General features: G+C 39.1%; 1 protein-coding gene across 5 annotated transcripts in view; it reads left to right on the top strand.

Moving 5' to 3' along the window:
• TBC1D4 (TBC1 domain family member 4) overlaps positions 1 to 26,697 on the top strand; it is a 192,459-nt gene that overhangs the window by 85,960 nt on the left and 79,802 nt on the right. Inside the window, exon 1 of one of the 5 annotated variants that reach the window (XM_082701240.1) lies at positions 9,313 to 9,522. The exons of the other annotated variants lie outside the window; for them this stretch is intronic. The gene's annotated coding sequence lies outside the window, so the exon portion shown is untranslated. Of the gene's footprint in view, positions 1 to 9,312; positions 9,523 to 26,697 lie in introns of those variants that run through there. 5 annotated transcript variants of the gene reach the window in all.

The raw sequence follows: 26,697 nt of genomic DNA, 5'->3' as shown, positions 1-26,697 counted from the left end.
TTTATATAGAAACTCCTTATACTATCTTCACATCGTTCCGGTAAATCTAAAACTACTCTAAAAAATGTTAAAATGTGTAATAATATTATGTATATAGTTCTGTCTTGTTTCTTATTGTGTCATCTTTTAAAACAATCAATGATTATTTACTACTCAGAATAAATATGCTATATAATTCATGAATTATTTCTTTCATGTGGGATATATATGTGTGTATATATATATGCTGTATATATTCTCTCTATATATATCTATATATTTACTGTATATATGTATATATACTGCAGATACTGTATATATATATACACACACATATATCACATATTATATTTCTAATAATTAGTAATACTTTGATGAATAGCTATATCCTTTACTTATATCCCCGTTTTATTTTATTTTATTCATTTATTCTTTTTTTAAGATTTTATTTATTTATTTGACAGAGAGAGATCACAAGTAGGCAGAGAGGCAGGCAGAGAGAGAGGAGGAAGCAGGCTCCCCACTGAGCAGAGAGCCTGATGCGGGGCTCGATCCCAGGACCCTGGGATCATGACCTGAGCTGAAGGCAGAGGCTTTAACCCACTGAGCCACCCAGGCGCCCCGGTATCCCTGTTTTAAAGGGATTTTTAGGGGCAGCTGGGTGGCTCTGTCGGTTAAGTGTCCAACTTTCAGCTCAGGTCATGATCTTGGGGTTGTAGGATCAATCGCCATGTTAGGATCTGCACTAGGTGTGGAGCCTGCTTGGGATTCTTTCTCCCTCCCCGTCTCCTTCTGCCTTCCTCTCTCTCTCTCTTAAAAAAGGGGGGGTGAGATTTAAAAAAAAATCTAAAAATGATTTTTAAAAAGTTTATTTTTAATAATAATTTAATAATTTTTATAAATATATTTCTGTATTTATTTTGTTGAGATGTAGGGGGGAATTGATTCCTAAAACTAGACTTACCAGGTTGAGTTGTATGACAATACTAAGCATTTTGCCCTGTTGTTTTCCCAAAAGCCTATTCTCATTTATAGTTATACCACCAGTGTCTAATATAAAATTTGTATCATAAGAGATACAGAAATAATAGTAAGTAATCAGAGTATCATGTTGTAAGCCTAGAAGTAATACAATAATGTATGTCAAATATGCCTCAATAAAATGGGAGAACAAACACGTACTAGCAAGTAATAAATCATTTTCTTTGTATATGTGTTAATTATTTTGGCACAACATGTGAATTGTGGAAATGTTGGAGTGTTTAACAAAGTTATTTACACTTCCTGGGGTGCCTGGGTGACTCATTCGTTAAGTGTCTGCCTTCGGCTCAGGTCATGATCCTAGGGTCCTGGGATCGAGCCTCCCTGCTTCACAGGAAACCTCCTTCTCCCTCTCCCACTCCCCCTGCTTGTGTTCGCTCTCTCGCTGCGTCTCTCTCTGTCAAATAAATAAAATCTTTAAAAAAATTATTTACACTTCTTGCCAGTATTCATTAAGCTAGTCACCAAACCAAAATTAAATAAGTTTTGTCACCCTGTGACAATATGTGAAAAAACCCACAAAAGCATTTACAGTGTACTTTGAACAATATTCTAGAGCCTGTAGTCATATTTTGTTTAGTTAATGATGAAAAGCTATTTGCTGGCAAATGATTTTTGTTACTGCTATGAAATTAAAACCAATAACTATTGTAATACTCGCTTCCCAAACCCACAAACTTTTTTCTGAAAAATAAAATGAGTAAGAATGTAAAGCTGAACATGCGGTAGAAGATGTGGAATTGGAAGTGCATTGACCTTGGATCTGTGATAGCTGGTTGTGGGCCAGGAGTAGGTCATCACCCATGGGTGAAAGGCAGCTCAGTCTCCTGGTTTGGTTTATTTTGGGACCTGCCGCTTGGAACAGACCTGAAGAGAAAGGCCCTGGGGCAGGGGGGTTGTGTGTCCTTTCCCCTTGACTACAGATGCCACACATAATGTGAAACTAGACTGTGGACCTCGTTCCCCGAGGGCCTGATGGCTGGGGTGCTTCACAGCTTCCTCTCACTTTGGCCAGTGACAGAAGTTCACATGGTGTGTGTGTGTGTGTGTGTGTGTGTGTGTGTAAAACTCCATGAGTTCTATTTTCCTCTTGAGTGCTTTGGCGGTATACGGGGATTAAAAGGTACAGACTTCCAAGTAGAAAATAAATAAGTCATGGGGATGAGGATAAAAGGAACAGCATGGGGAATCTACCTAATAACGTGGCTTTGGGGGGTGATGATGGTAGCTACATGCTGGGGAGCATAGTGTAATGTGCAGAATTGTGGCATTGTACACCTGAAAGTAAGGTAACAGTGTGTGTCAGCCCTATTTCTGTAAAAAGTCTTCCCTGTCTCTCTCTTTTACATTCTTTGTACATTCTACCCTTCTGTGCTTACCTGAATTAAAATGCATATACTGAAAAATTTATTAGAAAACTTTGCATCACAGATCATGTTACCTGTGTCTGTGTCTACATTAAGGGCGGAAGAGCACATAGAAAATAGTTTTTAAAGTAGAAGTTCTAGATACCAAATAAAATATATGGAGTCAGGTAGACAAATGGCCTTTTAAATGGGAAATGGAATTAGGAAATTAAAATACATACTTTATTTTTTTTTTCCCAAAGATTTTATTTATTTATTTGACAGAGAGAGAGATCACAAGCAGGCAGAGAGGCAGGCAGAGAGAGAAGAAGGGAAGCAGGCTCCCTGCTGAGCAGAGAGCCCGATGCGGGACTTGATCCCAGGACCCTGAGATCATGACCTGAGCCGAAGGCAGCGGCTTAACCCACTGAGCCACCCAGGTGCCCCTAAAATACATACTTTAAATAGTATGTATTTTTTCTTTGAATCTCTTGCCTGAGAATGGAAGCAATTATGATGCTACAGTCATTTTGTAAATGGCTGGTTCTTATAGAAAAAGAGTGGTGAAACGTTCTGTGAAATGTTCTATTCATTTCTTTTGAATTTTTCAACAATGCTTATGGGAGAGAAAAGTGAAGGTGGGGAGAAGGAGAGTGGCGTCCTTACAGCCGCCACACATTCGTAACTACTTTGAAGCTTCGATGTGTATTAAGAATGATTGCAGATTTGGGGCGCCTGGGTGGCTCAGTGGGTTAAAGCCTCTGCCTTCAGCTCAGGTCATGATCTCAGGGTCCTGGGATCGAGCCCCATATCGGGCTCCTTGCTCAGTGGGGAGCCTGCTTCTCCCTCCCCCCAACTGCTCCCCCAGCTTGGGCTTTCTCTCGCTCTCTGTCAAACAAATAAAACCTTAAAAAAATTATTTAAAAAAAAGAATAAAAATGTTCTAAATGGTTCACTATTAAAATTACTTAACTCCCTCTCTCCAATCTGTAAATAAGAATGAGTCTGCTAGAAAGCATGCTGTGTATAACCTTGACTTTGGGACACTGTTGGCTGACTATTCCACATCCTACAGAGTATACCTGGTGTCATTTAAATAGCTTTGCAATAGATGGAGAAGGAACAGCTCAAGATCTCCATGTTTTAGGAGATGCGAGTCAGGATTTTTCTTTGAAGTGTTCATTTCCACCAAAGTCAACAGGTTTTCAGGATCTGAGTAATACCTCAGAGCTTTAATGTTCACTTCATATTAATTCATCAATTAATTTGACAGATAATCTAGCCATCAGGACTGAAAAAGTGTCTGTCTTCACGGAGGTTACAATGTAGTCTTTCTTATGGCTTCCAGTTTCATAGACACATTCTAAAGCTAGTTTGAACTTGTTTGTTTTATTTGTCTGCAGGTAAAAAACCTTAAAGTCCAAAAAAAAAAAAATCTTCATTATCTGAGAAATAAGCCTGATGCATTCTATGGGTGAGAAAATGTATAATAATCTGTAAATTCTTGTTAATTATTGATAAGAGAATTTCTCATTGCCAGAGTGTTATATTTTTAAATTTTCTACGTAACTCCTGATCGAAAAGATTTGATTGTGTCTCTGAAGATAAAGTACTGGGTTCCTTCTAATCATGCTTTTAGCTACTGAAAAAAGCTGCCTACTGTAGAGGCCATTTAGGATTATTCACTGACTGTAGATATTAGAGAGGTCATCCTTGCCTGTGAAGACCCCAACTCATACATAGCTCATGGGTCACCTGTGAGGAAGAAAGGGGACAGATTGTGAACAGAAGAGGCCAGGTGATCTGGAGACAAGCTGTCATTGCCAAGCAGCCATGAATATAGGGCTGGGACCAGGGAGAAGGGGGGGTGTGGGTAACTTCTCCTTTGAAACATATATTTTTTGTCTACTTTTATTACCTAATTTTTAACAAGCATTTTGAGAATTACAGCCAATGTAAGGTGAATGAGAGATTGAGACATTATCTAGTTCCTGTCTAACACTAATATTGTATGGAAAGGAAACTAAAGCCGGTTTAAAGTGACTAGCTCAAGTTCACATGGTTCATTTGTGGCAGGATATATGCGACTAGATTTCAGAACCCGGTCTCTAGCAATTCTGAAATCCAATCCCGTCCCACCTGTCCTGGGGGGCAGGGAGTGTTCCCTGAGTAGAGCCCTATTCTCACTAGGAATGATTTTCTGTTGTTCTCAGGCTCTACCTTCTGGGTCATCCTTTCTTTCCAGTGTGATGAGAATAGCTTTTTCAACCTGCTTCCTGTCCCGAGAATTTGGGGGTCCCAGCGAGCTTCTTTTCATTTTGGAATGTCTCATTTCATTTTAGTCCGAGCTGGTATAGCTTACAAAATTTTTAAGGGCTCCCTGGATATCAAATTACAGAATACCTTGTTGGACAAAGGTCACACCCAGAAATATCTTTGCGATGGACTGGCCCTTCTCTACTTCATGCTAGCTGTCAGGTTGGCCTGGGACAACACCTTAGAAGGCCCTTCACCTAGTTGAGGGAGTCTAGGAAGCAGGCCCTCAGATCTTTGGAGTTTCAAAAAGAAAAGAGTTCTTACTTTCTTGAAGCCATTTATACTGACAGACCCCAATTCTGGTCTCTGCCCAGAGATTATGAAGCTGTTTTTCACTTTGAATCTTTTGTTGAGGAAAATTGCAGATGAGAAGCAGTTTTACTCTTGGACCCAAAAAGTCCTAGGTTCTTTAAATTTCCTTTAATTTCTGCTTGAGAACCAAACAGGGTCTTCTTAGCTTATCTTGTTTCTCCCATATTTTATCACAGGACCCTAAAAGAGGCCAGCTGTACTTCTAACATTCTTTCTGGAATCTCTTCAGCCTGACCCACAAGTTCATTAGGTACGCATTCTACTGTGCACGTGACCACAAACACATTTCACCACAACTCCTGTCTCCTTTCTGTCACTCTTTGACAACAAATTTTCTCACTGTCCTTCCAGCTCTTATGAGCCCTTGGCTTGATACCACCCTCCAATGCCCACACCCAAAGCCGAAGCCATATCATTTTGGCATCACCCATTTCTAGATACTGATTTTGTATTAGTTGTTGCATAACGAACCACCCTCAAACTTAGTGGCTTCAAATAACACATACGCACTCACTGCCCTGAAGTGTGGGTTCTCCTTGGTGAGAACAGCTTATCTCCCCTCCCTAAGGTGCCTGGCTGGTTCAGGCTCCCTCACAGCATGGCATTCCACGGCTCTCCCACTTCTTTTGCATTCTGTCTGTCCAAGGGCAAGCCCTGATTGAAAGGGAGGCAGGTAACCCTCACCTCCCAATGAGAGAACGACTGAGAATTTGAGGCAGTCTCTAATCCACTGCGCCAGGGTCATTCCTAAGTGTTTCTGGTTAATTCCTAGGTGTTTCTGGTTTAGGTAACTGGTAGATTCTGATACTATTCACTTGGACCAAGTTTTCTGGGAAAGGTCAGCATTTACTAAGGGGTGCGTTTCAAAGAAAGCAAGTCCAAATTTCAAAGAGACCCAGACTAAAAAAGACAAAACAAAAATGAAGGAAAGAAAGTAAAAGGACAGGAAACTGGTCCTGCCTTACTCTCCCTGACTGTGCCCCTCCACTCCGTATGGTTCTGTGACTATATTCACGTCTTCTACGTGTTGCCTCCGTTTCTCTCCTGTCAGCTGTAGACAGCATCTCTTCACATGTGTATATCTGCTCTACTCTCTTTGGCTTTATCTCTTTTCTTCCTTCCACTTACTCTACTTTTTTACTTAATGTTGTTAAAATTGATCATTACATTGTGACAATCCTCTAGTTCATTTCACAGTCACAGGTTGATTTTAAAATGTGACCATTTCAAATTTTAAGTCCCTACCAATTTTTTTTTGTTTTTTGTTTTTTGTTTTTTTTTGCTTTCTCTGTTTTAATCCTGTCCTTAAATTCCTCTTGTATCTCAGCCATACTAACTAATCTTGAAGCCCTTTGGTTTCCTGGAAACCCCTCAGCTCGAGCCACTGGTAACTTGTTTCAGCTGGGCCCCATAGCGCCGTTGTCTGGGGCACAGCCCTCTGGGTGGATTCACTATTTCCTCCATCTCATGACTTCCTGTTTCTTATTTTACTCTTGTTTTGCTCAAGTATATCTTTAAATAACTTCTCCAAAATCCTTATATAGGTAAATCTTCTGAATCTTTTCTTATCTGAAAATGTGTCTATTCTGTGACCACAATTTTTTCTTTTAAACAATGTGGGAGAAGAAATACCTAAGTTCTCAGAGTATTATCTCCTAATTATGCCATAAATGCATGTAAGGGATGTGATTACTTCTTTTTTGTTAATCCCCCATCTATGTTTGTTGTTTTAATTTTTAAAATCTTTTTGGTATTCATAATTTTGAGTTGTAGAAATTGCAATCAGATATTAGTTATTGGGTTTATCTATTGATAATTAATTACATTAAATGACAAACTTGTGAAATTTTCCCTAGATGGCAATCGTTATTGCGAAACCAACAGGTACTCCTTTTTTTTTTTTTTTTTAAAGATTTTATTTATTTATTTAAGAGAGAGACAGTGAGCAAGAACATGAGCGAGGAGAAAGTCAGAGGGAGAAGCAGACTCCCCATGGAGCTGAGAGCCTGATGTGGGACTCGATCCTGGGACTCCAGGATCATGACCTGAGCCGAAGGCAGTCGTCCAACTAACTGAGCCACCCAGGCGCCCCCCCAACAGGTACTTCTTTTATAGGAAAAAGAAAAACCATGAAAATGTTTGGAGTGTCCTCATTTAGTTTCTGTTTAAGAGTCTTCTTTGCTCTTTTTCTGAGACATGGTCAGATTACTAAAACTCTTGTTTCAGGAAGGTTTTTCTGTGCAGGTGAACTTGAGATTTATCTTTTTCAAACACAGTCCGTAAGAGCTGTGGTGGTCGTAGGTCAGCCGTGGTGGTTGTAGGTCAGTTCTATCACCCCTGCTTTGAAACAGCTGTTGAGATAATAAAAGGTTGAGCTATAAACTCCATTAATAGTAGTCATGCCTGAAAGAAAAAATGTGCTTTATTATTTTAGTGTAAAGAATGACATTGTCTGTGAGGCTTTCCTGAGTTTTTTGTACACCTCTGAAGGTATGAGATTTGGCACTGGTGGATTGTAATGAAGGAAACTGGATTAAGCATTCACCATTTACATAAATTATAAGCCTGTGAAATAACCCTGTGGAAAACATTGTTTGGGAGCAGGAACTGCATTAAGAGCAGGTCATGAGACCAGCGAGGCGCTCTGTCAGGAAGTCCAGTCAGTGGTTTGCAAAAATAACCTGATCCTGTATATAAATGAGGAAGCTTATATAAACTAACCAATTAAAATGGAAAGAACAGGGGCACCTGGGTGGCTCAGTCATTAGCCGTCTGCCTTCGTCTCGGATCGTGGTCCCCGGGTCCTGGGATTGAGTCCCGCGTCGGGCTCCCTGCTCAGCGGGAACCTGATTCTCCCTCGCCCACTCCCCCTGCTTGTGCTCCCCCTCTCACTCTGTCTCTTTCTGTCAAGTGAATAAATAAAATCTTTAAAAAATAAATAAATAAAATGGAAAGAACACAAACATTAACTGATTCCAGAGCTGCAGTACATACCAATGTATCATTTTTTCCCCTCTAGTGGGTTGTGAACTTCATAAACTGTTTATGGGTTTGCTATATCTAGTAACTTAATAAGTGATACAAAAAAATCTTTATAAATGGTCTTTGCTAGTATACAGGTATTTTTACTGCAAAGGTGCAAGAATGCATTTCTTATGGTGACTTGGAAACTTTGTTACTTACTTAAAAAATATGCAAAAAGCGTTTTTTAGTCGAAATTAGCTTTTTATACGATTTCCCGTTGAGCTACTCTAAGAGTTAAGAGCCACGGCCTCTGTGGTGAGGAGTCCCTGGGGAGAAGGAACAATAGATGTATTCTTTTGAGCTCTAATTCACCACTGAGTAGATACAGACCAGCAATGTACCTGCAGGGTTGCAATTTCTTGGAATTTTAGGGAACTTCTACTTTTGTCCATAAACTTGTCTCACAAGATTACTTTACACTTAAAAGAATGGCAGCATTCTTTTTGAAAAGCATATTAAAATTTGATGAAATTATCTTATAATACATGCAATTCTATGGGCAGACTCTGTATTTAGTGCCTACACTCTATCAATGTGTATTTAGTAAGTTTTCTACTGGATGTGGTCTTTTTGAAGGAAGTGGTTTCCTTCCCTCTACTGCCAAATCTAGCAAGGGCTTTGCACGTATAATTGCTCAGTAAGTGTTTGTTGAATGAAATCAATTGGGTATTGTTCTGAACCTATTGTTATTTCCCTTTAATTCAATATACTAACTCATCTTCTAGGCAAGTAGAAAGGCTATTATTTATACCTTTTAAGGACTTTACCCAAGAATGTAGAAACCTACAGATTTCTCTGTTAGTCTGTTCCCTCTTTGTATCATAAAGTTCCTTCTAATATTTGACCCATGTTTCCAAGACATTTTTCAGACTTAAAAATGAGCAACCGCCCCCCCAACACACTGCAAGTCATCAAACTACTGCCTACAACACAACCTGACAACCTTTTCACATCATGCCTATGGATAACTTTGGGAGTAAGGACTGGGACAGGTCAGGGTCAACCCAGTCTGCTGTGTTGTTGCACTGGAAGATGGCCTGTGTAGCACAAGCTAAGTGGCCGATAGTGGGTAGTCATTATCTGGTAGTTCTAGTGGCGCAAAAGATATCTGTCGATTTATACTTGCAAAATGTTTGGAGCAGAGCCTGGCACACAATAAACCCTACGTAATATTTATTATTTAAATATTAAAAGCCAAGAAAATATTGTTATAGTAAAAAGGTGGTTAAGTGGAACATTACAGAAATTGGAGGTCAGAAGCAGGAGGCAGGTGTTGGAGCGGTGTCTGAGAAATGGCTATCCCCTGAGTGTTCAGAGGTTGGCAGCAAAGGGGAGTAAAACCAACACTGAGTACCCCCCCCCCCGAAACTGAGTCTTAACATCAAACAAATATGCTGGGTGTGTATTTATTTTTTAAATTTAAATACTGTATATTTTATAATTACAAAAGAGATGAAGGCCACAGGGAAGAAATGACTGGAAGTCTTAAAGAAGAGGATATAAGGTAAAATTTGGAGTCCCAGTGAAGTAGAAATGGATTAGGGGCTCAGTAAAAATGAAGGATTAACTCTAGAGAAAGGGAGAGGAATGTCTTTGGTAGCTAGAGCCGAGTATGAGAAGATAAATATAGGGACAGTGAGATACTGAAGTGGAATAGAAGCACATTTAAGAATTTATGCCATGAGGTCTCATAAGTACCATGAAGCTAAAAATGCATCGTCTGCTGCAGGGAACCTTCTTTGTCTTTGGATTAAGATTACCAGAGAATTAATGAAACTATAGAAATGACCCACTGAGGGTTGTGATGGAGAATGAATTTTGGCGATGAAATGGAAATAAAATGTGAAGAAGGATGTGGTGATATTTATGGCCCTATTTGGAACCCACGGTTTCCATTTTTAAATATGGCAATTTTTGTGGTCATTCATTAGGTGTGCCTATTAAAATACGGTCTTTTATTTATTCAACAAATTCTTGTTTGTTGAAAATCCTTGGGGGGGGGGAAGGAAAATCTTTGGTTTCATGAGACTTATATTTGAATGTGGAAAGACCAATAAAAATACAACAGTAGAATACAAGTAAGAAACAAAATATATAGTATGTTAAATAGCAATACTAATTAACGAGAAAAATTATGTAGAATGGGGGTGGGGAGGAGGGAATGAAGAAAGGGTGAAGGAGAATTAGTTTCAGGGAGTGTGGCCAACGAAGTTCTCACTGAGAAGATGACTGAGAGGGATGATCTAAAGAAGGTGGGGGAGAGGGGCAGGTGTTTCATGGATCTGAGGAGGAAGCCTATCTGTCTGTTGAAGGTGACTTAAGGAGGTCATTTGGCTGAAGCCAACTGAATACGGGGGAGTGGTAAGAGATGAGCTCAGAGGGGAGCAGGCATCACGTAGTGTAGAGTTTTGCAGGCTTCAAGACCGGGTGAAATTACTAAGTGGAGTGGGTATAAGCAGAAGAGAGAAGAGGACCAGTCATGGAGCCCTCAGTAGATTCAGGTAGATCCCATGTGGGACATGAGAAGGAATCAGCAAAGGAGACTGGGAAAGGAGAGCCAGGGAAGTGGAGGGAAACAAGGACAGGGTGGTGTCTGGAAACCGAGGGAAGAAAGCATTCCAAAAGGGGAGACATGACCAGGGTCTCGAAAGAGAAGGACTGAGAATTAACTATTGGGTTCAGCAATGGGGCAGCCACAGCGTCTGTTCTGATGCGTGAGGGAAGCGGTTGTCAAACTGATGTGAGTTCAAGAAGCAAAGGGAGAAGAGATAATAGAGGGTGAGTGCTGGCAACTCTTCCAAGGAGTTTAACTATGACTGGAGGAGAGAATTTGCGGTGATAGCCAGAGAACTGGGATCAAGAGAATTCTTTTGGGATGAGAGAAAAAAAAATAGCATGTTTATAAACCAATGGGGAAGATAAAGTAGAGAAGGAAAAATTGATGAGGAGAAGGGAGGGAGAATTGTTACAGCACTGTCCTTAAGAGGCAATGGTATCTTGAAGTTCAAGGTGTGTATGTGTATGTGCCCGTGCATGTGTGTGTGTGTGTTGGGGGGAGGGTGGCCTTAGCCAAATCTCTCTGAAGTTCACATGCTACAGCCTTAAGCATTCACTCCAAACCTTGAGGGATTACTGTTGGTAAGGCATAATGTTAGAGTTAAATTCTTGTTCATGTTGACTGATTACATTTTAATTCTGGGATATTGGTAAATGAGATGAAAATCCCAAAGGTGAATGAGATTGCTGAAGATGGCAGGAGAAGGTGTGCCTGGGTGGCTCAGTGGGTTAAGCCTCTGCCTTCAGTTCAGGTCATGATCCCAGAGTCCTGGGATGGAGCCCTGCATCGGACTCTGCTCAGCAGGGAGCCTGTTACCTCCTCTCTCTCTGTCTGCCTCTCTGCCTACCTGTGATCTCTGTCTGTCAAATAAGTAAATAAATAAATAAAATCTTAAAAAAAAAAAAAAAGATGGCAAGAGGAGTCCCCTATGTCAGAATGGGTAGCATCTTACGAACATTCTTGAAACTTGGTGCTGGGTTAGTGAGAGAAAGCCATGTCTCAGTTGATTTCACATTCTGATCTCTCTGGACATAGACTTGTTCCTCATCTCCTGGATACAGAACCTTCTGACCATTAGACTTGACTTTCCATTTCACCTCTGTTTGGACCTTTTCATTTTAAGTTTTTGGCTTAATCAATCATGTTCTGGATTTATTCCTTTTGTGACTTCTAGGAACCCAGATTTCTGATCTGCTAATACTTTTCCACAGTCTTTCTGTTAGAATTTGTTAACTTTCAGAACTTTTCTGCCCACATTTTCTGCTGTCCCATATCTCCATCTGTCACAATTGTCTTGATGCCTAAAATTGGTATTTGGCCTATATTTGGTCTAATCAGACTATAACATAATTGATTGCGTTTTAAAAATTGGGTTTATAAATTATAATACTTGTTATTCCTGAATTGATGAATGATTTCTTAAAATTATGGAATGATTAATTATTTTTAATTCTACAGTATTTAGTTTGCTTAAGTGTGTCTCATAGTCTACAACATTAAAAAAATGAAAACCATCAACTAACTAGAATTTAAATTAAAAAAATCACAAATAAATAAAATAGCTATGCTAAATAAAGAAAAAAATGAAAACCAACTCTGGAAATACAATAGTAAAATAAAACTAAGCTTTTCTATGAACTAGTATGTTATAGACTGCTTTTTCTGAAGACGCAAAAAAAGAAAGAAAATCCTAATAGTAGCCTCTGAGATTAATAAAAGTACACAGGAAAGAGATGTGGTTGTGACTTTAATAGGAAACATAAAAACTATGATTAATGCTTCTGTCTTTTTTTCTAAATCTCCTTTCAAGGTTGTTTACAATTCATTTTGGCTGCAGGGTAGATGACTGACAGAAGCAGGTCCAGGCTGTTGTGTGGGGGGGTGGATATTCGCGGCAATCTATCCTATGGTTCAAGTTGTCATAAAGATAGGCTTCAAATAAGCATATCACTGCCCTGTTTGAAGGATGAGAAGAAGAGTCTGCCATATTGCAGTATCAATTAAAAAAAAGAAATCCAAAATAGTTGGACCCAGAATAGATGGTAAGCAACAATGATTACCTTTGGTGAGCACTTATTTAGCACCAAGCATATATACTCTCTAATCCTTACAGCAATCATTTGAATAGGTGTCATTAAACCGTGTTTTACAGGAAAGAAACTTTGTAGAGAAGTTAAATATAAATTTGAATAAGGCTATTCAGCTAGTAAATTGAGGAGCACACATTGGAGCCTGTATGAACAAGGCATTGTATGGAAGGCATTGTATCTTGATTATGGCTTATATATCCATAAGTTTAGTAGATAATTAAATGCAGTGGAGATGAAGTCAGTGTTAAGTACTTTATTACTGTGGGCATGGTGGAATATTCTATTACCACGGGTTTCAGATGTGCTTGCAGAACGGTGGGCTCCCTGAGATACTCTCAGTGGGGCTCCCAACTAATTTCTTCATAATGTAAAGACTATATGTTCTTCTCACTATGTTGACATTTGCACAGCTGGTACAAAAGCAAAGGTAGATAAAACAGCTTGTGCCTTACTATGAATCAATGTCTTGATTGATTTTTTTTTTAAAGATTTTTAAAATTTATTTTTGCGAGAAAGAAAGAGAGAGCGAGGGAAGAGAGGAGGAGTGGGGGGGAGGGGCAGAGGGAGAACACGACTGCCTGCTGAGCAGGGGGCCCGATGTGGGACTCCATCCTGGGACTCTGAGATCATGACCTGAGCCTAAGGCAGATGCTTATCCAACTGAGCCACCCAGACCCCCTACTGGTACCAAACACTACTGGTGGTCACTGTATTCTTCATCACTAAGAGTTCTCAGTTAAAAGCAAAATAAAAAAATTTTTTTATACCTGTACTAATACATGTGCACATGAGCTGTCTAGAGGAGTGTTCACTAAAATTTCAGTAGTGGTAATCTCTGCCTGGGTATTTCCTTATATGTATTTGTCTTTAAGACTTTATTCTTTGAAAGGGAGGCTGTGTCATTAAAAACAGAAAAGCAACATAAAAACCATATTATTTTATAGCATGTGTCATTTTTATAAAAACATGTGAAACTATATAAGAAGTATATAATGTGTTCTTTTTAAAAAAATATTTTATTAATATATAATGTGTTATTAGCCCCAGGGGTACAGGACTGTGAATCGCCAGGTTTACACTTCACAGCACTCACCATAGCACATACCTTCTCCAATGTCCATAACCCAACCTATATAATGTGTTTTTAAAAACTTCTTATAATGGGGTGCCTGGGTGGCTCAGTGTGTTAAAGCCTTTTCCTTCGGCTCTGGTCATGATCCCAGGGTCCTGGGATCCAGCCCCGCATCGGGCTCTCTGCTCAGCCAGGAAGCCTGCTTCCTCCTCTCTCTCTCTGACTGCCTCTCTGCCTACTTGTGTTCTTTGTCAAATAAATAAATAAAATCTTTAAAAAAAAAACAAAAAACAAACTTCTTCTAGTGCATTCTTTTTTAGAGATGCTAAATGATAGTTATGATTTGTGATTTAATTTTAGTGCCAGCGCCTGGGTGGCTCAGTGGGTTAAAGCCTCTGCCTTCGGCGGGGGTCGTGATCCTGGGGTCCTGGGATCGAGCCCTGCATTGGGCTCTCTGCTCACCGGGAAGCCTGCTTCCCTTCCTGTCTCTCTGCCTGCTTCTCTGCCTGCTTGTGATCTCTGTCTGTCAAATAAGTAAGTAAAATGTTAAAAAAAAATAAATTTAGTGCCAGATGCTTTAATGTGGTCATTCAATCCTACCTGTTGAAGAAGGTGATACTGGTAACTTGACCGAGTAGATGTTGATATCAGACGTTTGGTAATTCAGCCCTATGGGGACAGCTTTCCTAATCCTTTTGTTTTCTTTCTGGTATTTATGAATAAGCCTTAGAAGATGGAATTACAGTGATGTTTATAGAAATACTGTAGATTGTTGAAGACCATTGCAGGACATGGTGGCTTTATGGTGCACACTATCACAAGCTAGCACACTCATGGATGTGAGCGTTCTGATGTCAGTTTTTAGGATAATCTCACGGTCTTTGATCTCATCCTTCTGGCAATATTGAAAATTGTCATCTTCACTTTCTTGGTTCAGTGAAGATGATTTAGTGAGTGGGTTAGGTACATTTGCAGAATCTAGGGCAGTTTCTTATCAGTACAATGAAGATAATAATAGAATTATCTCAACGGATGGTTCCGAGGATTAAAGGAGATAAAATATATAAAGCATTTAGAACAGTGCTTGGAGTATAACAAGTACTTGATAAATGTTAGCTATTCTTAACTAGAAAGGCAGAAAGTGCATAGCAAATATTAGTTAGAAAGAGCTAACTTTCCCGGATATTCAGTTACAGATTGTTCGTGTAGTTAAATTCGCAACGGTCATGCAAAGGCTCTTATCAGCTTTTCTTTTTGGAGTGGGCACTTGCTTCTCAGATGGCCTCCGTAATTTCATTCATACTGATTTCCCAAGTGAAAACACTCTTGAGTTCAGGCAAGAACCTGTTTAGTATTCTGATTTAGGTAAGTGAGCAGAGTCACCGTTTTCTCTTTGATTTGTTTGCTCATCCATCCATTCATTCATTCATTCATTCGTTTTGCAAACATGTATTAAGTGTGAGCCATAGGTGGTAAGCCTCTTGCTGGGGATCGGATAGGGGCGAGACACAGCTGTGGGAGAGAGATGCCTTGGGATGGCTAAATATAGCAGTGTTGAGTGCTCTTCCCGGGGAAGCCCTGAGTGCTTTGGGTGATGTGGAGGGTTGTGTTGCTGTTACTGGGCTGTAAGGGTCAAGGACTCCTCAGAAAGGGCGGGGGAGGGAAGTTTCACTGAGGGGAGTTGTGTTAGTTAGGGGAAACTGTGGGCCAAAGGGCTCCTAGGCTGAAGAGCAGAGTGGCTTAATTCTTCTACCTTGTTCCGTGTTCTCTCAGGACCCCTTGCCAGCTACTGATACGCCCTTGAGACAGTTTGCCTAGAGGATTTATTAGTGATTTTATTTTTTGTTTGTCACATTCTATTGACTAGTCTAAAAGAGAGCATATGTGTTTATCCAGTATTTACAGGTCATCAAATTTATAGAAATATTCAATAAAGGCAAAGAGGTTTCAAAAGATTTTTTCATAGGTTCTATAAACCATACTGGAATTTGTTTTATTTTTTATTTATTTTATTTTATTTATTTGTCAGAGAGAGAGAGATCACAAGTAGGCAGAGAAAGGCAGGCAGAGACAGAGGGGGAAGCAGGCTCCTTGCTGAGCAGAGAGCCCGATGCTGTGGGGCTTGATCCCATGGACCCCAAGACCATGACCTGAGCCGAAGGCAGAGGCTTAACCCACTGAGCCACCCAAGCGCCCCTGGAATTTGTTTTTAAATTTAAACATTACTTTTGTTTGTTTACTTCAGAAATGTTGAAGGAATATTCTTTTTTTAAAAGATTTCATCTATTTGCCAGAGAGAGAGAGCACAAGCAGGAGAAGCAGCAGGCAAAGGGAGAAGGAGGCTCCCTGCTGAGCAGGAAGCCCGATGTGGGACTCAATCCCAGGACCGTGGGATCATAACTTGAGCCAAAGGCAGACGCTTAACTAATTGAGCCACCCAGGCATTCCTGAAGGAATATTCTTCCTTAAATTCTTTTTTCTGAGCCAACCCACAGACTTGTAGATAAATCATAAGAAAACCATTTAATGGGTATCTGTGTAAGAGAGTCTTTTTTTTTTTTTTTAAAGATTTTATTTATTTTACAGAGATCACAAGTAGAGAAGCAGGCAGAGAGAGAGGGGGAAGCAGGCTCCCTGCTGAGCAGAGAGCCCAACTTGGGGCTTGATCCCAGGACCCTGAGATCAGGACCCGAGCGGAAGGCAGAGGCTTAACAACTGAGCCACCCAGGTGCCCCAAGAGAGTCTTTTATTGTAATTCAATTTTCAAGTCTTTGGTCCCATATTTGCATGATTTGCAGTGGGTTTTTATTTCTGTTTATTGTTGTTATTACTATTTTTTTTCCTTCATCTTTTCATTTTGCCAAATTGGAGTCGAATATTTGAGACACTGGAAATTTCCTGTCAGGTTGATTTGATGCAATGCTTCAGGGCTGTCCAGAAAGGAGTATGTTAGTTCACTGGTGATAAGTTTAGAAATGGTTTAAATGATGGGGAACAGTAGATGAGAAAGAGTAGTTCAGGGAAGTTGACAGACTGTGTGCCCAGGAAATACATAATGAGATGAGAGAGAGTACTAGGCAAGGAATTTAGAATCTTAGAGGAGACACAAAGCAAGAAGATGGATTATATACAGGTCAGAATGTAATAAGTATCATGAGGATAAAAACAATGTTTTAGCAGTTCATCTAATAAATATTTATTTAGTGCTTACTATGGGAGTGGGAGTGAGATAATTTCTACTTAAAGAATTTAGGATAGGATTTGCATAGAGTTCATGTCATGTAATTTGATTTTGAAGAATATGTGGAGAACAGAATTAGAATTCTAGATTTGAAAGCAATGCTGTTTGATTGAAATATAATGTGAGCCATATATGTATTTAAAGCGTTCTAATAACTGTATTAAAAGAAGCAAAAAGAGGGGGTGCCTGGGTGGCTCAGTGTGTTAAACCTCTGTCTTTGTCTCAGGTCATGATCTCAGGGTCCTGGGATCGAGCCCCGCCTTGGACTCTCTGCTTGGCAGGGAGCCTGCTCTACCCCTACCCTGCCTGCCTCTCTGCCTACTTGTAATCTCTTTCTCTCTCTGTCAAATAAATAAATAAAATTAAAAAAAAAAAGGCAAAACAAACAGATGAAATTAATTCTGATATATTTTCTTTAACCCATTATATCCAAGATGTTATAATTTAGACATGTAATCAGAATAAAAAATTATTAATGAGTATATATTACATTTTGATAGGAAGTCCTTGAAATTCACTAGGTGTGTTACATTTCCAGCACATCTCAATTCAGAAGCTAAATTTGCACTGGAAATACTGTATCTATATTTAGGGTTCATTAGAGTTCATTTCTCAAGTTAACAGTTGAGAAAAAAGATTGGCATACACAATTTGTTCCAATCATATGTTAAAGTTTTCCAGTACCTGAATAGGGAATCTGTTTTAAAATGTGCACGTAAATTAATTGAAACTACTTTAAAATTTAAAAATTTTTTCCTTGGTTGTCTTAGGCTCATCTCAGGTGCCTAGTAGCCACTTGTGACTAGGAGATAACAAATAAAGACTAGACAGTTCTACATGATTGAAAAGAATGCTTTTGTAGGTAGAGAGCACATGCAGAGACCTCTCCTTTTTGAGGGGTTGTAAAAAAAAAAGTATGAAAGCAAATGGCATTAGCAGGTATTCTTGTAGGACCTCAGCTCTCATAAGTGCTGTATTTCCCAGAGGCAATGTGGGGCATGTTTGACATTGAGCTGCCTCACTCTGTTTGGAAGTTCAAGGTGCTCCACTCCACCTTGGGATTAGTTTTTGATATTTAGCAGCTGGGGAGGAACAGGAGGACCCTCCTGTGTTACGATGAAGGTATAATGTTCACACTTTAAATCAGCCACAAATGTTTATATTATACCTACTGCATACTGCTTATAAAGTCAGGCATCTATGTAATACATAATCCAATAGATTAAAATACAAAGTTACAGACAACACAGCTAACTCCCAGCTGCTCAGTAAATTCTTGTAATGAGATAAATGCTGATTTAAAAGGTAACTGTTTGCTGTGTTTGTTATACTGGAATCAATTGACTATATTTTCCAAGATGAAACATAATTAAGAATATATTTTATATTAATTTTATTTATTAATTGGTCTTGGTTGCTTTGTGTTTGCACCAGATTAATACAGGTGGGAGCCTATCACAGTTTGAAATAGGTTTTTGGTGGTTATTTGTGGATTGCTGTCCCATTGCTATCTCTATAGACATATAAAAGTTTACATAAAGGCCGCCAGACTAACATGACTATCTTTGGAAAAAATACTTAAAAATTTCAGTGAGGAACGTAGGTGCAGCTTGCTGATACAATGATCACAAGTGCTTTATTATATTTGAGTAGAAGTTATAGTCCTATGACATTCTTTGAGGGTTCATCAGAAGGGGTTTGGTTTCTTCAGCTTGGGAAAATTTTAGAACAATTGAACCAGTCCTATCTTTTTTTTTTTTTTAATATTTTTTATTTATTTACGTGAGAGAGAGAATGCTCGCACCAGCAGGGAGAGGGGCAGAGGGTAAAGCAGGTTCCCCACTGAGCAGGGAGTCCAAAGCAGGGCTTGATCCCAACACCCCAGGATCATGACCTGAGCCAAAGGCCGACACTTAGCTGATTGAGCCCCCCAGGCACCCTAGATCAGTCTTATCTTTATTAAGGGCCTATTTCTGCAGCTTTGATGTGAGCCCTTTCTTTTCAGAATGATTCCATGATTTAAATACTCTGACATATCTATCCCTAGTGTTTTCTTTGTTGAAGAGCTCTGCCTGATGCTTTTTCTCTGATGGATCGTTGACAGTTATGGCCTTTTGTTCCTGATTTCTGTTCTCCCTTAGTAATAGAATTCTGCTCTAGGTACATGGCCATTCAGAGTCAGGACTACATTTCTTAGCCTTTTTTGCTGCTAGGAATTCCTCTAGTTTTGACTAGTGGGATGTAAGTAGAGTTTTTGTGTGGCAGCTTTTTAATGAAAGTGTTCATTATTTGTGTGTGTATGTGTGTATGTGTGTGTTGTGGGGGCCATGCCCCTTGCTTTTTTTTTTTTTTTCTTTTCCCCTCCATATTCATTCTTTCTTCATGTCCTGCTGCCTGGGATTCATTTGCCACTATTTGGACAGTGGGGTCAAGGCCTCTCAAATTCAGAACAAGAAGATAGAAGGAACCTTTGTCTTTGATACTTAATGATGTGACGATGTTTTAAAACAAACCTGTACTGTGCACTGGACTTTAATGTGAGAGGTCCTGTATTGCGGTCTACTTTGTGGGGGCTGGAGAGATTGGACCAACAGGAGGATGCAAGAATTGACAGCATCCTCTAGAACCATTTGTCCTAAATTAAAGCTGGTGCTATTTAGATAAAAACAATGCCTAATTCAGCTGATAGGTCATTCACAAATGACTTATGGTAAGAATAATGTTATCTTTTTTTAAAAGGTTTTCTTTATTTGTTTGACACAGAGAGAGAGAGAGAGTGAGCATAAGCAGGGAGAGCAGAAGGCAGAGGGAGAGGGAGAAACAGGCTCCCCACTGAGCAGGGAGCCTGATGCAGGGCTCAATCCCAGGACCCTGGGATCATGACCTGAGCCCAAGGCAGACCCTTAACTGACTGAGCCACCGAAGTACCCCTCATCTTATCCTTTCTTGAATGCAGTCCATGTATTAAAAAAACAAGGATCACTAGTTTGCTTTAAATTTGCTTTCTGACTTTGAAGATAGAAATTTGCCAAGACACAGTTCAGATTTCCTTTTTTGAGTATTTATGAAAATGAATTCTGGCCACATTATCATACTATATAGGCAAATTATTAGTAGCCATTGAACAAATTTCCTAAATTTTTTTTATCTTCAATTATGTTGATTGTAATGTCAGCACTGAATCATTGGCTGTAATCATAAATTCATTTAATAGAGAGAAGAAAGCCTTTTGAGTATTAGAAAATGAAGACTATTCTATCATGAAAAATGTTTCAGTGTCACATATTCTATTTAAAATTCTGAAGTGAGAGTTTTCTTCAAGGAATTAAAATTTGGCAGTTAGATGTTTAAATTTGAATAAGTAAAAATTTGAATAAGTAAAGAATAAGATATAAGATTAAATATAAATACAAATAAATATATAAATAAACATATATAGATCTATATTTTTATATATATGAATAAAAAATATAAATATAAATAAAGATATAAGAATAAATAAAGAAATTTGATAAGTAAAAATACTTGTTTGGGTGGGAGGTCGGGGAGCTTTGATATATTGAGTTCCCAAAGTTGAATTCTTAACAAAATCATGGAAGATCAGTTAATTGAAAGGTAATGGTGTCATGTGATTGAGTTGTGTTGAAGGGGATAGGTGATCTCTGTCTAGAGGGCACATTTTAGGGCAAAGGCAGGGCACTCTTCCAGGTGGCTTTTAGGCAACATGGTGACATTTTGGAGACTTCAAAGGTAGAGGTTTATTGCTTTGGAAGTACTGTAGTTATTAATCTGGTTTCGACCAATGTCCATGAGGTGCACAGAGTGGGTATTTTCTTCAAGATTCTCAAAGGCTCAAACTTCCTGTTGTTTCCCACAGTCAATCAAAAATGGGTTTGAGTTACGTAAATGATTATATGCTGTTTATCTGGTTTCATTTAGCCAGTCCACATAAGGTGCGTGAGGTGGGGGTGGGAAGGCAGTCTTTGATCTTTAATGAACAAAGAAGAATATCTTTTAAAAGCTAGTATCAGCTCTGGAAAAAAGTATTCTCTGATCAGAAACGTTTCCGCGTGATCTTTGCTATAGTCACAAATAAGAAGAGAGAATGAGGGCCAGAAATGCAAGTGTTGCTGTAAGATTTTATTGTATGTACTGATGTTTCATGGTACCAGGAGCAACTGTGTCGGGACCCTCCATTACACTTACGTTGTTTGCAGGAATTGAATTCTACTCCGGGGTTCCAGGGTTGGGGTAGTGCCATCTGGAACTCCAGCATGAATAATCACTGCATGCAAGTTCCCTTCTCTCACCCTCCAAAATGCTGCTTGAGGTCAGAGCTTAGGCTTCTGGTTGCTTCCTATTGCCTTTCTTTCCAACCTAATATCGGAAAGAAGTGGATGTATGTTTTCCTTTTCATCCTCGAGTAGCCAGCAATTAGGACTTTTCTTCTTTGAAGAAGGGAGACCTATGCACATTTAGTACAGATAACTGCTGACTCTGAAAAAAAGTTCAAGGATATAATATTTTCATTTGCAAGGCGAAAAATTCTGATGCGGTGGTATAAATATCTGAAATCATAAGGAAGGCCAGGACAAAAATAGTTTTCTGAGAAAGGCATGCTGTTTTTTTTTTTTTTTCTTCTTCTTCCTGATAATATTACAGCTTTATCTCCCGATCTCAGCCAGAGCGCGTCGTGTCCGGGTCCCTCTGGGTTTGGCCTTTGAGCCCTTCCCTCTTGTCCCCAGGCCCATTCCATTTCTCAACTAAGCCTTGCTCAAAAAAGTCCTCCCCTCATTAGTTCGGGCATTTCACAAGTTAAGATCACTTACTAAGTGTCCAGTTTTAGCATTTTGTTTAGAGGGCTTTGTACTTTCATGTATCATGATAATGGACCAAGACCTTTCTTCCCATGTTTATTGTGTCCTGTTTGAAAATATCTAACAGAGTCAAGGTTATCAAGGGCTGATTTTGTTATACTCTCCCTTTTTTCATTCTTTTATTTGAAGACTTACTAATTTTATTGCCAAACTTTCCGGTCAGTTGAAGTGTCCATTAATTTATTTTCCACCGTTTAATTTTGTAGGTCAGAATGGGAGCAGTAGTCTTACAATGAGTGGCATTTTTTTCAGTATTAAAAAAGACTTAATATCTTTTTTCCCTTTTATCCCCCACCTTAGGTAAACTAGTTTATGTAGGAAAGCTCCCTCTAGTGTTTCCCAGAGCAAATACAAATGGTATCGGACTTTTCTTTTTTCTTTCTTTCTTTTTTTTTAGAAGACTTAATTTTTAAATTTGGGGATCAGAATAAAATTGAGAGGAAGGTATGGAGATTCTCCATACCCTTGCTCCTCACGTATACAGCTACCCTCATTATCAGCGTGACTTGTGAGAATGGTGTGTTTGTTACCTGGAGGATGAACCTGCATTGACACATCGTGATGACTCCCAAGTAAATAGTTTGCTTTAGGGTTCATCCTTGGTGTGGTACATTCTTTGGGTTTGAACAAGTTTATGTTGACGTATATCCATCATGATAGTACCATACAGAGGATTTTCACTGCCCTAAAACTCTCTGTACTCTGCCCAGTTACCATCCCTGTCTCCTCCGACCCTTTTTATGGTCTCCCTAGTTTTGCCTTTTCCAGGATGTCATAGATTTCCAACTCTACAGCATGTAGCCTTTTCAGATTGGTTTCTTTCACTTATTAATATGTCTTTAAGGTTTCATGGCTTAATAGCTCATTTCTTTCTGGCAATGAATAATGTTCCATTGTCTGGATGTACCACAATTTATCCTTTCATGTACTGAAGGACATCTTGGTTGCTTCCAAGTTCAATAATGAATAAAGCTTCTATAAATATCTGTGCACAGGTTTTTGTGTGCAGAGATGTTTTCAATTCCTTTGAGTAAATGCTAAGGAGTGATTGCTCTATAGTAGTTTAAGAGTATGTTTAGTTTTGTTAAAAACTAGCATTTTTACCTTGTAAAAAAATCACCAAACTCTTCCAAAGCCGCTGTACCATTTTGCATTTTACCATCAGTATACGAGCATTTCCTCTGCTCCACGTCCTGACCAGCATTTGTTGTTGGTAGTGTCCCAGATTTTGGCCATTCTAATAGCTAGGTAGTGGTAGTTCACTGTTGATGTAATTTGCATTTCCTTAGTGCAATCTTTCTGTATGGAAAAATCTTTCTGTATGCATATTAGCCATCTATTTATCTTTTTTAAGTGAGGTGTCTATTAAGGTCTCTGGCCATTTTTAAATCAGGTTGTTTGTTTCTGATACTTAAGTTTTAAGAGTTCTTTGTATACTTTGGATGCTAGTCCTGTAGCAGAATATCTTTGGCAAATTATTTTCTCCCAGTCGATAGCTTTCCTAATAATGTCTTTTGTAGAAGTTTTTAATTTTAATAAAGTCTAGCTTATTATTTCTTTCATGTTGTATCTTAAAAGGTTGTATCTAAACTTACTTTCTTTCTTCTTTCATGTTGTATCTATTTCTTTCATGTTGTATCTAAAAAGGTATCACTATACCTAATGTCATCTAAATCTCCTATGCTATCCTCTTGGAGTTTTATATGTTTGCATTTTGCATATAGGTATATAATCCATTTTGAGTTCATTGAGTTTGTGAAGGGTGTATTCTGTGGCTAGAGGATTTTTTTTTTTTTTTTGCATGTCCAGTTCCAGTACCATATGTTAAAGAATCCATCTTTGTCCCATTGTGTTTTCTTTACTACTTTGGCAGAGATCATCTGACTATATTTATGTGGGTTTATTTCTAGGCTGTCTGTTTGCCCCATTGATCTATTCGTCTGTTCTTTCACTAACACTACATTATCTTCATTACCGTAGCTATACAGTAAGAAGTTGGAAAGTGTCAGTCTTCCAATTTTGCTCTTCTTCAGTATTGTCTTGGTTATTCTGAGTTGTTTGCTTCTCCATATAAATTTTAGAATCAGTTTATCAATGTCGATAAAATAAGTTTCTGGGATTTTGATTGGGATTGAATAGAATCTGTAGATCAAGTTGGGAAGAACTGACCTCTGGACAATACCGAGTCTTTCTAATCTTAAATATGGATGAGCTCTCCATTTATTTAGTTTTTCTTTCATTAGATTCATCAGAGTTTTGTAGTTTTTCCCATATAAACTTTGTACATATCTTGTTAGATTTTTTCCTAAGTGTTTAATTTTGGGGGCTGCTAATATAGATAGTATTTTCTTTTAATTTCGAATTCCCCTTGTTCATTGCTGGCATATGGCAGAGCAAATGACTTGTGTATATGAACTTTATATCCTACAACCTTGATATAATTACTTATTCTGGGAGAGTGAGGTTTTCTGTTTGTTTTTCTTTTCTTTTGTTTTTGTTTTTTTATTCTTTCAGATTTTCTACATTGACTTTTATGTCATCTAAGGACAAAGACGGTCTTATTTCTTCCTACCCAAAATTTATACCTTTTGTTTCCTTTTCTTCCCTATTGCATTAGCAAGGACTGATATTAAAAAGAGGAGTAGTGGGAGGGGACATCCTTGCCTTGTGCTTGATCTTAGTGGGAATGTTTTGAGTTACTTTCCAGTAACTATGATGTTAAGTTTAGGTTTTTTGTAGAAATCCTTTATTAGGTTCTTGAATTTCACCTGATACATGAGTTCTCAAGTTCAGCCTTAGATTAAAGTGCACGTTTTTCCCATGAAGGGGTTGTAGGGGTCACATGCAACATCATCAGAGCATAGAAAGTGTGGCCTGAGAGGTCTGAAGATAATTTCACTTCACAATTTTGCCTGTAGTCAGCCTCGAATTGCACCGTGGTCCCATACACGGCTGATCTTCGTCCCCATCATGGCTTCAGTTGATGGTCCTTCCTTCTATTTTACTTAGGAACTTACGGCAGTCAGAGGAGAAATTCTCCATGCCCCCCCAACCCCATCTTCCTGCACCTGTGCCTTTACAGTTGGCCTTTCCCTTTGAGGTGGACTGTCCATGTCCCTGGGTCAGTTCAGACTCTTCCATTGTGCCCTTGATGCTGCCTCCTCTTACCTGACTTACTTTTTGTACCTCCAGCTGCTGCCCTGATAGGTTTCCTGCACCTAGTGTTTTGGATTCTGTTTCTGGAGTTTTCTTTGGAACCTGCTCCAGTAAGAATTTTGCCCTAAGTCCTCCCTAGAAACTTACTGTCAAAATCACCTATCCTCTTAATGTTGTTTACCCGCTTCTTCTTGAAAACTTTTCTGACTTGGTTCAGAATACCATTCTCAGCTGGTTTTGACCCTGGGTCTTGTATTTTCCTTTGCTCACATCTTTGCATTTCCCAGACTATAAACATGGTGTGCCTCTGGGCTTGGTCCCTAGAGATACTCTCTTTGCCTAGCTCTCTATGCCTGGCTCTGACATCTAGACTCACTGTCTTCCAATTTTTCTTTATCTGCTTTGTCCTCTTCCCTGAGCTTTGGACATTTACATTCATGTATATATCTCCCCTTAGATGCCTATAAGCTGCTCAAAACTCACATGTCTAAAACTAAGCTCTTGCTCTCTGAAGCATCCCCCACCCACAGCCTGTTTCACTGCAGCTCTCTTTTTCTCGTTCCTGTGGCCAAAACCCATAAAATGCATTCGTGTCTGCTTTCCTTCTCTTACATGCCACATTAGATCCATCAACAAATCATCTTGACTGTGCCTTTTAAATTATATCCAGAAAGTTCCATTTTCTCACCACTTCCCTTGCTGTCTGTCCCTCCACTGTGAACCACTGTTAGCTCAGCCTGGATGGAGACAGTGGCTCCTGCTTACCACCCTGGCCATCTCTTCTCCATACAAGAGCAATGGGAGCCTTTAAACCTCTAACTCAGCACCCTACAGTGTCTTTCTGTCTCACCAAGTGTGGAAGCCAAAGTCCTCTCAGGGCCCTGCATGATTGACATGCCTCCTGTTCCCCACAGTGGCCTCTTTGATAATCTCCCTCCCATCCAGCCACACTGGCTCCTCTCCATTCCCTGAACACGCCAGGCACATTTCTCCGTCAGGGCCTTTGTACTTGGTGTTCTGTCTGCCTGGAATGTTCCTCCCCTAGATATTGGTACGGCTCACCTCCTTGCTGACTTCAGGTTTTTACTCAAATATTTTATAGAGAGTCCTTTCACTGAAATTACAACTATTCTGCCTCCCCTTCCAAGTTTTTTTGGTCCCCTTTCCCTGCACTGTTTTTCTCCTTGGCCATTTTCACTATCTAGAAACCTTTATATTTTACTTAGTTATTATATCCCTCCACTGCAATTTAAACTTCGTGAAGGCAATGTGTGTGTGTGTGTGTGTGTATACATAAAATTTATCAGCAGCTCCCCACTTCTTCCATCTCTTTACAGTATAAATCCTGCTTGCATTGTAGATTTCATTAAACATTATAGAATGCTTTCATTGTCCAAGGGCTGGGTCAGGCACATTTTCACATTGAATTTTCCCACTTGATCTCTGAAATCAACATTGCGATTCCTATTTTACAGATGAGGGGAAAACAAAAGTCTGAGAAAGATGTATAGTGTCTTTACTACAGATAATAATAGATATTGGAATGGAGCTTTAAACTCAAGCCCTCTAACTTCATGTTATGTACTTTCTAATATACCACACTAGGGACAAATCCACAGTTCAGTAATGACTTAACTTTTTTTTTTTTTTTAATTTTATATATTTATTTGCCAGAGAGACAGAGAC

The sequence above is a fragment of the Mustela nivalis genome (genome assembly GCF_964662115.1).
Source record: "Mustela nivalis genome assembly, chromosome: 15".
NCBI lineage: Eukaryota > Metazoa > Chordata > Mammalia > Carnivora > Mustelidae > Mustela > Mustela nivalis.
Note: the sequence above shows the minus strand (reverse complement) of the source record. Positions and strands in the feature narration are given on the sequence as shown.